Below are 7,419 nucleotides of genomic sequence, written 5' to 3' on the forward strand. Positions count from 1 at the left end.
ATCCGAAGGGAGAGCAAAGTTAGAACGAAGGAAAGGGCCCGTTGTAGAATAAATAAACTGAATTAGAACGGCGAGTTGGGCTAGTTGGTTGTACATGCTTGAAGTGAGGCGCCAAAACATCGAGGACACAAGGAGAGACTCAGAGAGGACGAGGCGCACTTTCAACTGAACTTTATTTCTGAAAAACACAGAAACGCAAGCTACGCCCAATGACACGTGCGCATGGGTAAGAAATAAAGATAGAACGAAGCCAGGTGCGTTTTCCTACGTGACACGTTCATTTTGAAGGAACGTATACTCCCTATCAGATAGAGATAAAAATGGGGCGCTGACGCAGACATCGGTGCCAAGAGATCTTATGGTGAAGGCCTCCAAGATTTCGCGAGCGATTTTTGTGGCGCCGCTTCCAACAATTCTTGTTTCGTCAAACTTTGGGTCACACTCGCATCGATCACAGTGTACTGCCAAGTGACATCCTTGTCTACGGTTCCAGAAGAGCAGAACACGACCGAAACCTGCGACGTCCTCTCTCGACTCAGGCAGGCAGGATTTACCTTGAACGAAACTAAATGTCGGTTCACAGGAACTCAGGTGAAGTTTCTTGGACATGCCATCGATCAAGAAGCAGTTTGTCCAGATCAAGACAGGGTAGAAGCAATCATGAAGATGAAAGTTCCCACTTGTATCACAGAGCTGAAGCGCTTTCTTGGAATGGTCAATGACCTTGGGAAATGTTTCCCCAGTTTAGCCCAAGAGTCACACACGCTGGTCGCATTACTGAGTTCCATAAATCACTGGGCCTGGAACCACGAACAACCGAGGATTTTTGAAAAACTAAAGTTGGTTTTTGACATCAGACCCGATACTCATTCTGTTTGACCCAAGAAAATCAACCTTGTTGTCGACAGACGCCTCTTCGTTTGGCATTGGCGCAGTATTGCGCCAGAAGCAAGAGAACGGGATCTGCAGACCACTGACGTTCGCGCCGAGAACACTTAGCGAAACAGAATGGCGGTACGCCCAGATCGAAAAGGAAGGACTGGCGGTGGTCTGGGGGTGCAAAAAGTTTCAAGACTCCATAATCGGAATGAAAATCCAGATCGAGACAGCCCACACACCGCTGGTTTTATGTTTTCGTCCAAGAGCTTGGAAGACACCACGCCAAGACTACAGGAAATAAAACTCCGGATGATTAGCTTTTCTTATGATATCACACACGTTCCCGGAAAAGTGGCGGCTCACTTCCTCTCTAGAAATCCCATGGAACATACGCCGGACAAGGAGATGGAAAACGAGATATCAGCATACGTGCGAGGTCTCACTGCAAACCTTCCAGCAACTGACGAAAAGTTAAAAGAAATTCAAGCTAACCAGAAAAATAACGCAACATGTAAATTTCTAACGCACTTTAGTACCGAGGGCTGGCCAGCCAAAAAGCGTTAGACCAGGAGTGCAGTGCATATGGGCAGCACGGAAGCGACATTGCAGTGGAAGACGGCCTTCTAATGAGGGGGTCGAGGATAATCATTCTTAAGGCAATGAGAAACCAAGTCTTGGACAGCATTCACAACGGTCACCAAGGCATCGTTAAATGCAGAGCACGCGCCCGTGAATCTGTGTGGTGGCCAGGCTTCTCTAAACAGATAGAAGAGCGGGTAAAACGATGCACACAGTGCATTCAGGAAACAATCCACCGCCGAGAGTCTTTGATACCAACTCCGTTTCCTGAACGGCCTTGGCAGCAAGTAGGCGTAGATATTTTCTACTTGAAAACAAGTGGCACTTCCTGCTGACGGATCATTACTCCATATACCCCGAAGTTTCTCCCTTGGCCAGCTTGTCAGCTGTTTTTGTCGTCGACCACATGAAGTCTATCTTCGCAAAACATGGAACGCCAGAAACGGTATACAGCGACAACGGACCACAGTTCCAAAGATTACTTGGATCCGAGTTCACCAAGTTCTCTAAAGAATGGTTTTGTTTAACAAAACATCTAGCCTAATGTTTCCACAAAGCAATAGTTTTGTGGAAGCCGGAGTAAAGATCATCAGGAGGAGTTGGATGAAGACGGAGGATGCGTGCGGGTTTAGCCCAGCTGAACATCTAATGGGCTGGAGAATGCGAACATCTTCCCAATTATTCCTTCTTTGTGAAAGCCTGTTACTCCCGAGCCTCAGAAGCTACGGAAATGGGAGGAAGAAAAAAAGGAGAAACACAAACTTAACTTCGACACGAGACATGCCGCACGTCCATTAAAACCTCTGCAAAGCGGACAACGCGTCTGGATAATTGACCAGAGGACAAACAGAATGGTGCAGTCTCAAGCAGGTCTACCTCGCTCCTACCAGGTCGAAACGAACCGTGGTATTGTAAGGCGCAACATATTCCATCTGGTACCGTCGACTCCAGCCTCTTCTGGGGTTCCGGCTATCAGTGACAGGGTACAGCCTCTACCAGAGCTACCAGCAGCTCCTTTTAGTGGGCGACAAGATCTGACTGTCACTAGAAGTGGAAGGACAGTGAAGCCGGTGAATGGATTGAACTTGCAATGCTATCCACCAACCGCCCAAAAGGGGGAGGTTTTCAGTAGCTAGGTTACGCGTGCTATCGCGTGCCGAATGTGGGGGGGGGGGGGGGGGGGGGGCTGCTAGAGGATGATGAAGTAAAGAAAACTCTTTGACTGAGCTCGAGATGGAATGGTTGTGTTCTTGACCCCATACTAACGCAACAGAGCTCTTCCATACAGAAGGAACTTTTTCATGGTGAAGCACGCTATTGTAAGAAAGGAATGTTTCCACGTGTCGTCGAAACAGAAGGCTTCGCACGCAGGGCGATGTACAAACAAATCAGTTAAAATAAAGCGACGTCTTGGCTGCACGCGAAAACTGAGAAAATATATACAAAACTACACTTCAGACATATATGTACGAAATTTGAAATTCATTCGTTACTTCAGTCCCGAGTCTTTTTTCAACGATATAGTTTCGTGACATACAAACTGCCTACAGGTTTGTGTGTTTGAAAATTTCAGCACTTATTGAGGTAAAGAGCATGAATTAAGCTATGAACACGTGTTAGTTGGCAGTATGTAGCTGGAAACGAATATTGCCGGTTTGATTTGTTTCACTAGATTTTCGCGAAAATCGCCTTCTGCGCACTGCCATCTTTGTCTGCTGGGCTGTGGAACGCCTTCTGAGCACGCGCTGTTGCTCTGCCGTACGGTAGATCAGACGCTGCGCACGCTTCCACAGCTCAGTGGCTCAGCATTTTTCGCCCGGGTGTTAAGCGATGAAAATGTCTATGTATACTCCATTTCATATTCATCAACCGGAACCGATATGTTGCGATCCGATGGGAACCAATCAAGCCGCGTCAAAAGCCGTGCAAGCCGCATCGCCTTTGTGCGTTTTCTATACGGAGTGCAAGTTCGTCTGCTTCTTGTACAGGCAGCTATGGTGACGTCGAAGCGCCGAGCTCTGATTAGAAGAATAGTGGGTAGACCTCGAGGCGGCTTGCTTCCAGGTCCACGCACTATCGTTTCAATCAGAGCCAATCAGAGCTCGGCGTCTTTCTGACGTCACCGCAACGTCTGCAAAAAGAAGCAGTCGAACTTGAGCTTTGCACTACCGGCAAAACCAAACACGCACAGTGAATGCGATGCGATCCTGCACTTTTTTTCTTCTTTCTGCGTGTGGTTGGTCGAGCCGTGATATAACTAGCACACCAAAAAGATCAGCGCCGAGACGAAGCACTTTTGGCACTCCTTGATTGGCTCCATCGATGGTAGGCTCGGCCGAGATGAGACTTAAAGGGAAACGGAATATACTTAGCAAAGTTCAAAATTCTATACTCGTTGTCAGATAAAAAAAAAAGCACGTTATGGGCATTCTTCATGCGCTGCGTAAGACATCTGGTTGTCTTGGTAAGAAACTTAAGTCTCTCTTAATCAGTTTAATTTTATATTCCATTACCGCTCGTGATCGGCCGCCTCGGTGGCTCCGAGGTGAGAGCGCCGGCCTACGGATCCCGATGTGGCGGGTTCGAATCCCGGCCGAGGTGCCCGCAATCTGACGGAGGCTTATTGCGGAGAAGGCGCCGTGTAACCGAGCTTTCGGTTGCACGTCGAAAGATCCCCAGGTGGGGATCTTTCGACGTGCAACCAATCTGGCACGCCTCCGCTGGGGCGTGCCAGATGCCCGCCGTTGGTTTTGCACGTAAAACGCCCAAATTTGACTTTTGACCGCTCGTTATCAAGTACAGTTAGAGTCAATTCATTTCAATTCAATGGTTATTTTCTATCGTGCTTACCAGTACCATAAAGGCCTTTTCGATAATGCACCATGCCACGATATGAGCAATCGCAAAGATACGCGTATTAAAATGTATACACCCTCCTAAATTCACGGGCATGCCTAAATTTATACTCCTACTTAAATTCACATGCATGCTTAAATTACGTATTCCAAAGCGACAGATTTGTGCAAAAACATACTAAAATTGGTAAATTCGGTGTTTAAAGCAGGCTGCTTTCGCGAAATTTGTGAAAAGTTACGTTGAATACCTCAAAAACTTTAACATTTCCAGAGCTTGTATTAACAGGAATGCGGAAGTTTAAAAGAGCAAAGAAGGGTGGGCTATCCATTGAACCAAAAATTAACTATACGCAAAAATGTTATATCTCTGCCCGAGCTTCTCTCAAAATGACTGCCTAATTTTAATTTTTCTAAAATCAAATTAGATGCACATTAGCAATTTCGACCAAAATTTCTGTCGTAGGATAGTCGTGCAAGTCGTTTTTCTGTGCGTTCAATATTTTCACTTGCTGAAATAGAGATGGAGTTCCATGCCACAGATGCACAATCAAGTCTGGTGTACACATGAGTACAATATAGTCTTAAACAACTATAATAAGTGCTAGAAGATCTAGATGAGTGAGCAATTATTCCCAGCGTGCGTAACGACTGACTAACAATGGAGTTCGTATGAGCACAAAGGAATAGGTGATCATCCACGAGAACCTCTTAATTTCGCGCTGATTCAGTTCCACTTATAGTTCCATTTTTTAGAGTATATAGGGAGTATTCACTGGCGGTCATATTCGTGTGCGCTGCTGCTGAGCGCGTGCTGACGGTGAGCTTCCGCAGTCCTTTTGGAGCGTGCATTTAGCACCATCAAGGTTGCATGTCTTAGCAGGCTATTAATGTGAGCTCGTTCTGAGCATGCGCTCTAAACATCGCCCTCAAATATGGCGTCCAGTGAATACCTCCTATACGAAAGGTAAAGTGCTACGTTTTCTCGACAAAGACATAACTTAGGTTTTGCGGGGGTTTGAAATTAGGTTGTTATTGACACTCACCATTCTTGTACTGTAGAAACATAGTCCTGCAGCAAACTGCAGTCGGTGATAGATTTCACCTCCTGAAAGAGCTTAACATCATCTGCAGACATCAGTACCTGGGATTATTTCATGGACAACAACGGGTCGTTTATAAAAATGATAAACAAAAGGGACCAAGGTTTTAGCCCTGAGGCCGCTCTGACGAAAGCATAAAAGGGCGTGCGTATAACTCGCGAACCAGGCTATGTACTCAGAACTAAGACCGTAATTCTCAAATTTTAGAAATAGCAGTTTGCGATTGACTCTGTCAAAGGCATTTTACATATTTAAATATGATACGGAATCTACCTGACCCTGACTAGGAACATCTGGCATATAATAATTAAAAAGTGTGCACATATTTTCTCAACAGATCTGCTGTGAGGAAACCCTGCTGCCCCAGAGGCTACCTTTATTTTAAAACAACTTTACAAGCGACCGTGCTCTCAACCCCTTTTAATAATGCAATTAAATAGATGCGGGACGATAAATACTAACATCACAAGAATTATTAGACATAGAAATCGTATTAACATTGAATGTTTTGCAGTTTTCAGGAAGGACAGAATTTCGTAGCGACAAGGTAAACAATTTGACAAGAACAGGAGCAAACCTTTCGCTGCAGCCCTTTATAAAAAAAATTAGGGATACCGTCAGAACCTGTAGATAAATTCGAATTCAGTTTCGCGATAGCCACAACCATCTGCCTAAACATGACGTCCGTAAACGGCGAACAGTCATTGGATTTAACTTTCCACGTCAAAGGCGAAGTGGGGTTTGCATTAGAAAACATAAGCTCAAATGATCTGAAAAGACTACACAGACGGACTCTGGAGATGCATGAATCTGGAACCTATTGCGTAGAGGTAATCTTTGACGCCTTCTTAGTGTGTGTTTTTGTTGTGGTTGTTGTTGTTTTCTTACAAAGCGCCAGAACTCTTTACGTCGCTTATTCAGACTAAGCTCCACCTGCCGACGGCACGCGTACTAGTCACTTGCGTGAAACATTTTGGTTCCGCCACATTGATCATACAAACATTGTCTACAGATATGTTCGCAGGACACATATGCTCGCGTGAAGCTTCTTTGTTCTTGCCAATTAGCCCCGATGAATTGTTTGGTTACGCCAACCCGTAGGCCACTTTGTTCTAAAAGTAGAATAGCTCCCCGTAGAGAAATTCCACGTGCTCGACTACAAGACCTACTTTTCGCAACCCTAACCTCGTGTTTTTAATCCCCGTTCGTCTGCTTTGCATTTCGGCTACCAGGCCATGCCAGACTTTGCGCCCCCCAGCCGCTGCCACACTGCTAGTACTACATCATACCGCGGAGGTAGGAAGCTTTGGGAATGAACATGAAGCCACCAGAAGCTTCCTTTCTCCATTAGTGTATATTTGTGCCTTTTTTTTATTTTTTATTTTTTTTTTTATTTTGGGTTATGAAAAGCATGTGGCCCTCAATGTTCAAGACTGCCGCTTGTGTAGTTGTTTGAGTAGAGCCATTGTATTCCATGTGTTTTTCAGATATTTCTATAATCACTGTTTTTATTTGTTTCTATGACAATGGCTGGTCTTGTTATGTATTCATGCTGTGACTTATTTCTAATGTAATTTCTGCTGTATGAACGAAAGGGGGCGGAGGTGCTCTCAGGCGCCACGCCTTTATCTCTGCCCCTCTGCCAATAAATAAAATCCGCAAAAAAAAAAACAAATAAAAAACGTGTTTTTTTTTTTTGCATGACGGTTCCGCCACATTGATTATACAAACATTGTCTGCAGACATAATCGCAAGACATATATGCATCCAGCAAACATGTTTCCAACACTCCTGAGGCCTGTCCGCAGATAATTTTGTCGGAATGTCTGAAGCGAAAACCTTTTTTTTTTATGTATATGAGGAGAGTGAATGCAACCCCACTTGGATGCAGGTAGCTCCCTGCTTTCTTTATTTTATGACTTTTCGCAGGGAGGCATAGCCTTTTGTGGAGTTACAAATACATCGGTTCACAAGTCAGATCGGATCAGGCGCTACGCCGCCGATAA

This window comes from Ixodes scapularis, unplaced genomic scaffold (genome assembly GCF_016920785.2).
Source record: "Ixodes scapularis isolate PalLabHiFi unplaced genomic scaffold, ASM1692078v2 PGA_scaffold0__279_contigs__length_252992795, whole genome shotgun sequence".
Lineage (NCBI taxonomy): Eukaryota > Metazoa > Arthropoda > Arachnida > Ixodida > Ixodidae > Ixodes > Ixodes scapularis.